Raw genomic sequence first — 7,246 nt, forward strand, 5'->3', positions numbered from 1 at the left:
GAGATGTCATGCAATCAAACACTTGGTGTGTGAAAAGTACCATCAAGCAGCACATTTAATTGCTAAATATACCCAAAAGCCAACCATCCCTAGAGCCTTTTGTTCATATTGCTTGAGAAAGAACCATGCAAAGGACATTTTCTCTCTAAAGGAGAGGCATTATAGAAGAAAGAAAGATCAGGAAGCAATGTTCAACCTATGTGAAATCTAAGATAACAACCCAAGTTATTGGTCTAAAGCCTAGAGAGTTTGGTCTTAATTTCAATCCAAAGAGGTTCCCGACCTAAAGTTATAGAGGAAAATATTCAAGTGGTGGACAGAGATTAGAAGTGAAATGCTACTAATATGGAGAGAAGGGTCATATCTCCCCAAACTATCCAAACCCTAGAAGATCCATGGATTACAAGTCCATCAGCAATCAATGTAAAGGAGAAGGCCACATTACTAGGGGCTAGACTATCCCAGTCTAGCCCCTATGAAGGCTAATGCCACTAATAACCAGTAGAAGGCTTAAGATCCCTTCTAGGATTGGAAGTAGCTACAATTATCCATGCCAAGAAAAGAGAACCAACCATCCCCAAAGAAAACATTCCATCTACAAAAGTTGTAAAGTTTAAGCTTCACATAGAGGCACAAAGCAGTACGGTATAGGATAATACAATGCAAAGAACTCCAATGCCACAGAAGAATACAGAGACTATTCAAGACATAGGACCAAATGTCCAAGAGATGGAGGAGGTCGATGTACATCTAGTAATAGAAAACATGGTGATGTAGCCATTGACTAAAGAAAGAGAAAAAATCAAAGTGGGTATTTCCCCCTTTACTAGTACATTGGAGAAGCCAGTGGATCCCGCAAGAGAGTAGGATTTGGTGAAAGACCTGTATACCTTTCATCATAATTTGGCATTTTGATAACTATTGATGCTATCTCCTAGTTGTAGAAAGAGGCTCAAAAGTATTCTCACGTGAAGATGTGGCCTAAGGATTGCCAACCCTACAACTACTACTACTACTGAGACCAAGAAAGCCTTAAAGCTTGTGAAAGAAGTGGATCTTTCCAATGCCTTCTTCCATCATGGCACTCTAAACACTAGCATCTAGATAGTAGGTTGCTTCATTGAAAGTGCATTGATAGACAAAGGCTCTTCAATGAATATAATGAATGATGTAATGATGAAATAATTTGGCTTGCAAGGCATGTAGCCAACTCAGTGGCTTATCAAACTAGCAAATTAGAGTAGAATCAAGCCCTTGGGCATCCTCTCAAATGTCAGGACCACATTTGTAGGATGAGATTACTGGCTAATGTACTAAGTGGTGAAGCCAAACTCTTATGGTGCCTCTTACCCCCTCTTGTTGGGAAGACCATGGCTATTTGAAGCATGAGCAAGGAGGATTGGATCAAAGGAGCCCTAGCCCTAGTCAGCAAACCTAATAAAGTGGTGCTAAAGCTCTATGGTTCATAGAAGGGACATGGATCCACCTCCTTAGAAGTCTCATCTAACTCTTCCAACAACGAAGCTGCAGATGGCATACTAATAGAAGAAGACCCCGTCAAGCAAATCTTCCCAAAGAAACTTGAGACAAAGTCCCTAATAGTGGGCATTGCAAGCCATCTTCCAAAAGAAGCAAAGTCGCTATCAATGGATAAATATCTATTGCCTAAACTAGGAATGACTTCTAAAATCAATTCCAACAATGAGGTTGAGGCATTGAAGTATTTCTTTCCCTATTATATAGCCACAATAGATCTTGAGACAGAAGTAGATGTAATAGAGAGCATATTCTTCACTTATAGAGTCCCTCCAGAAGTTGAAACATATCTTAAAGAGGAAGATGATGAAAGAGAAGATCAAGATTCTGATAGTGAAGAGGAGGAACATGTCTAATAAAAAGACAATGCAAATGAAGATGAAGTTCTAGATGCCTCAAAAGCTAAAGACCCTATACTATTGGATGGAATGACAACTACCCTTCAGACTAATCAATGAATCCCATCGTATATAGAAGATGTATAAAAAAGGGATCACGCAATAGAAGATTTTCTTTACTAGTGGCTATTGTTGCCCTAATCCACCCTTTCCATGAAAAGATGATGATGATGCACCTTGCCAACAAGTGCCAATGTTGTAATAGAAGAATAACCAGATGAGTCCTTGTTATGTGACCTTCTTATATGCATCCTTAGAAGATAAGTCCTAAGGTCAAGAAGTGATTATTCTACAAAACAAATCAGAGATAGCCCTCATACCATTCTAGCATCCACAAGGATCTAAAGAGTTGTAGCCAAAGAAAGAAGCAGATGGTTCTAGTTGATCATCAAAAGAGGATGCTATTCCCTTGAAGGAGTCTAACCTATACCTAGAAGCTATTTGTGGGACCTTTACTAGAGAAGTAGAAGGTGAGAAGCAATTGTCTTTAACTGATATTGAAGGAACTAAACATCATTTAAAGGTGGGTTTTTGTTTGCCTAATGAGGAGCTATCAATCCTTTGTGATCTATTGAAGGAAAACTTGGATGTGTTTGCATGGTCTTATAAAGATTTGAAGGGGATTGATCCCATTATCTATCAACACCACATTGATCTAAAGCCAGGTGCCAAGTTAGTAAGGCAATGCCAATGTAGAATGAGTCAGAATTACTCAACCTTAGTGAAGACAGAGTTGTTGAAGCGCTTAGAAGTTGAGTTTATCTACCCAATGGTCAATAATGAATGAGTTTTAGCCATTGTGGTTGTACCAAAGAAGAATAGAAAGCTATGAACATGTGTGGATTTATGTAAGGTGAATTTCAAAACAAAGAAAGGTCATTTCCGTATTCCCTTTACAAATCAGTTGTTGGGTACAATGGTAGGAAATGAGCTCTATTCTCTTCTGGATGGACTTAGTGAACAAAATTAAGTTGAGATTGCAAAAGAAGACTAGTCAAAGACAATCTTCACAATCAAATGGGGCACCTATGCCTACATAGTAATGTTGTTTGGGCTTTGCAATGCCCAACCACCTTCCAATGAGTGATGATGGCTGCTTTCCACAATCATCTGCATGATCTTATTGAGGTCTATCTAGATGACTTTTGTGTCTTTAGCCTATTTTGCAAGCATTGGAGATTCTTGTGACAGAGCTTTGATCACTGTCATGAGAATGGAATCTCCCTCAACCCTAATAAATGCATCTTTGGGGTGTCTTCAAGTGTTCTATTTGGCCACATCGTTTTGGAATAGGGGATAGCAATAGATCTAGTGAAGATTGAGAAGATTGTTGCCTTGATTACATTAATTAATCTTAGACAATTAAGATGTTTCCTTGGCCATGCAAGCTACTACAGGAGGTTCATTGAGCATTTTGCAACAAAGGATGCCCCCATTCACAAGCTTCTCTCATGAGAGATATAAAGTTCATTTGGACAGCTAATTGTGAAGAAGTTTTCAACATCCTAAAGCATGTCCTGATCAAAGTGCCCATTCGACAACCTCCTAACTAGACGAAGGAGTTTCATGTGCACATTGATGTGTCTGTTGAAGGGCTAGGTATAGTTCTTGTCCTCCTTAATGAATAAGGTAGATGTGAAAGGCAAAATGATGAGATGGCTACTCTTGTTGTAGGAGTTTGATTTTGAAGTGGTAACAAAGCCTAATTGATTTTGATGAGATGGCTACTCTTGTTTTAGGAGTTTGATTTTGAAGTGGTGACAAAGCTTGATTGCTTCCATGTCCTAGTTGATCATCTATTGCAAATCGCTCAAAGTGAAGAAGATCAAGTTGATCTTGATCTTCTTGATGTTGCCCTGTTTCTAGTGGAAACTATAACCCCATGGTATGAAAGCATTGCCAATCTTTTGGCGACACAACAATGCCCTTGTGGCATCTCTAGCAGAGGGAAGAAAAAGCTTTTGTTGGACTCAGGCCCCTACACCTTGCTAGGCAATGCACTATACAAGAAAGGAAAATATGAAGCGCTACAAAGATGTGTAGTAGGAGATGAGATTGTAATTATCCTAAAGGCATACCATGACAAGCCATGGGACATTTTGCAAGAGAAGCAATAGCAAGGAAATCTCTACTTATGGGATCCTAGATACCTATGATTACTGCAAGTGTTGTGATGCCTTTCAATGAATGGGAAAACCTACCAAAACCAGTGTCATACTGCTACAACCTATCCTTCCCCTAAATCCATTTGAGAAATGGGGCATCAACTTCATGGGACCAATCGATCCTCCAACCAAAAGAAAGCAGAACAAAGACATTTTGGTCTATAGTGATTATGTGACGAAGTGGTATGAAGCCAAAGCTCTCAATCAAGATAATAGCAACAACATGGCTCTATTCATGTACAAGAACATTATCACTCACTTTGGATGTCCCCTGGAGTTGGTAAGTGATAGAGGCACTCACTTTCCGAATAAGATCATAGAAGAGTTGACAAAGATCTACAAGATCCACCATTGCAAGTCAACATCTTACTATCCCAAAGCCAATGGCCAAGTCGAAGTCACCAATCGTATCCTTTGTTCGATCTTGACAAGGACAATTGTTGCTCATCTCACCATGATTAGGATGATCGACTTACAAAGGCCCTCTAGGTGTACATAACTTGACACCCTTTCAATTGGTATACAACACACAAGCTATTTTTCTTATTGAGTTGGAATTGCCCTCTTTATGAGGGGCCATCATAGAGCAGCTAGGAGATGACGAGTCCCTACAATGCTATCTATTGCATTGGGAATGATAGGACTAGATTCAAAGGATGGCCTTACAATGCATGGAAGCCACATAGGCACAATGCACTATCTAGTCTCCACCAATGTGTGAGCATTGAGGGTAAGGAAACCTTTGGGATCATCTTAATAATACCATCTTTCCATGAAATAGAAATAATTCTAGATACCCAAACCTCTTGATAAATAGCTATCAAAGGTGCTTCCAAGAGACTAGCACAAGTCTCAAAGAACACATTCATGAGACCATCCTATCCAAGACATTTATCCTTTGGTAAATGCAACATAACATCGATCACCTCATTCTTGAGATTCTCAATCTCCAAGGCAATTGTTATATTAGGAGAAAGTTGATCTCAAATCAGCTCATGAAACATAGAATGATCATGAGTAATATGATTTGAATGTGGCTATTGTGAGCCAAGAAGATACACAAAATTTTTGCCAACACATATATATACAATATTTTGAGCCATAATCATCTAACTATCAGCTTCAATAGACACACAACATTCTTTGCGAAGATGACATGCAATCACCAAAAGGATTTGTGCAACAAACAAGAGTTATCTTGCAATCCCTCCATCAAAGGCACAAGTTTGGCCTATTGATAAGAGTGCAATTGAAAGTATTTGGCGAGATCAGCCAAATGCAAAGATAACAACACCAACAAAGCATAATCTCAAGATCTATTAGAAGATATTGAACCGATGCCAACATTTACTTTGTAGCACAAAAATCTTGTTTATAATAATAAAGGGAGAAATAATGAATTCCATATCACCTAGCAACCCTTTGCACATTGCCAACCAACCCATCAAAGGATTTTATTCTTTGACATGGAAACTCACGAGAAAACCAATCTAGTAATTTTATCACATAACCATTGAAGACATCGTGACTTAAATGGGATAAGTTAAAACACAAAGGAAACCTATCCAAAAAATTCACAAAGATACAAGTACCCCATTGTCTACAAAAGTGCAACTAATGCATCCTAGTAGAATTTATGCACAAACCAATTAGGACTCTTATATTTATTGACGATTGCTCACATAAAGTTTGGGCCTATCCTACTAAGGAGAAGTCAAAGGTATTAGCTACTTTTCAACACTTCCTTTCTATGGTTGAGAAGGCATAGGCTAAAATGCCTATGATTTGACAATGAGGGCGAATATGTCTCCAAGGCGTTTGAGCAAATTTAGTGATGAGAGGGGTAACCATCTTGAGGGAAAGAAGACCAAAGATTTTGGGTTGCTATGGTAATGCTCATCGTACATGTGCCAAGCACCATGCCACACATGTTTTGAAGGGGCCCACAAGGAAGGGAGTGATTTAGGGGAGACATGGAAAGGGAGTGATTTTGAGGGAGACATGGAGCCAAACTTGCAAGTAGAGGATCACGAGAGAGAATGATTTTGCAAATTACAGACATGCAAGTTGCTTGGGCAAGGCTCTTGTGGTTGCCTATGTACCCACCCTATTGTCCACTTTGCAATCCAATACCTATTTCTCTCATGATTGTATTTGTTATACCAAAAATCCTAGCCTATTGTGTAGAGAGAGAGAGAGAGAGAGAGAGAGAGAGAGAGAGAGAGAGAGAGAGAGAGAGAGAGAGAGAGAGAGAGAGAGAGAGAGAGAGAGAGAGAGAGAGAGAGAGGCAACATGTGAGAACGAAAGAGCTATGCATGAGCAAGTAAATTCATGTAGAAGAAGAAAAAGCATGAGGTGTGTGCGCACAGGTAAATTTCATACAGAATAAGAAAAAGCATTTCATGCATATATAAAGAGGGAAGAATCAATGAAATGGATGCCAAATGTGAAGGCATTCGAAGGAGAGAGAGTCTGAGAGGGAGACACAAGCAATTCACTTAGAGGTGGCGCTTTAATGCAAAGGTGGACTTAGAAAAGCATGTACGATTTTATTATTTTTTCAAATTGGGAGAGGAACCACCTTGTCACTATAAATTGTAATAGCATATGCCCTAAAGGGCAATGCTAATAAAGAAAAGAGACCCAAATTCCCCTTTATAATATCTAATATATTTCTATATAAACCGATGGGATTGTTCAACTTTCACTATCAACACTTAGCTAAGTGTTTGAAGACAACTCTAAGTACTCACTCTCTCTTCTCAAGGATCTTGAGAATAGCTATAACATTTGCTTTGCATTGTTGGACTACAACATTTAAGATAGTTCTATGTCCTTTCTAATCAAAACCTTGTTTTTATTAGACTTGGACTCTTAAGTACAACCGCCCTTTTTACGTTCCACAATTTCACGGTCTCTTCATCTAGGACATCCTTATATTCCAAAGCAAGACCATACGCATGTTGGAAGTTATGTTAAAGCTTGCTTGGGAGATCCATTCTTTGATCCTTGCCAACGTCTCCGAGCTTCTCTGCAATGCCAAAGATATCCCCTTACCATGTCTTTCCCCTCCCTTTTGTGAAGTTATCGAGAATTAGCACTCGTGACCTTCGGTGTGAAATTATTCGCCTCGGGTTTGCTTAACCT

The sequence above is a fragment of the Lygodium microphyllum genome, chromosome 7 (genome assembly GCF_053477565.2).
Source record: "Lygodium microphyllum isolate KBCC chromosome 7, Lygodium_microphyllum_v1.1.10, whole genome shotgun sequence".
Taxonomy (NCBI): Eukaryota; Viridiplantae; Streptophyta; class Polypodiopsida; order Schizaeales; family Lygodiaceae; genus Lygodium; species Lygodium microphyllum.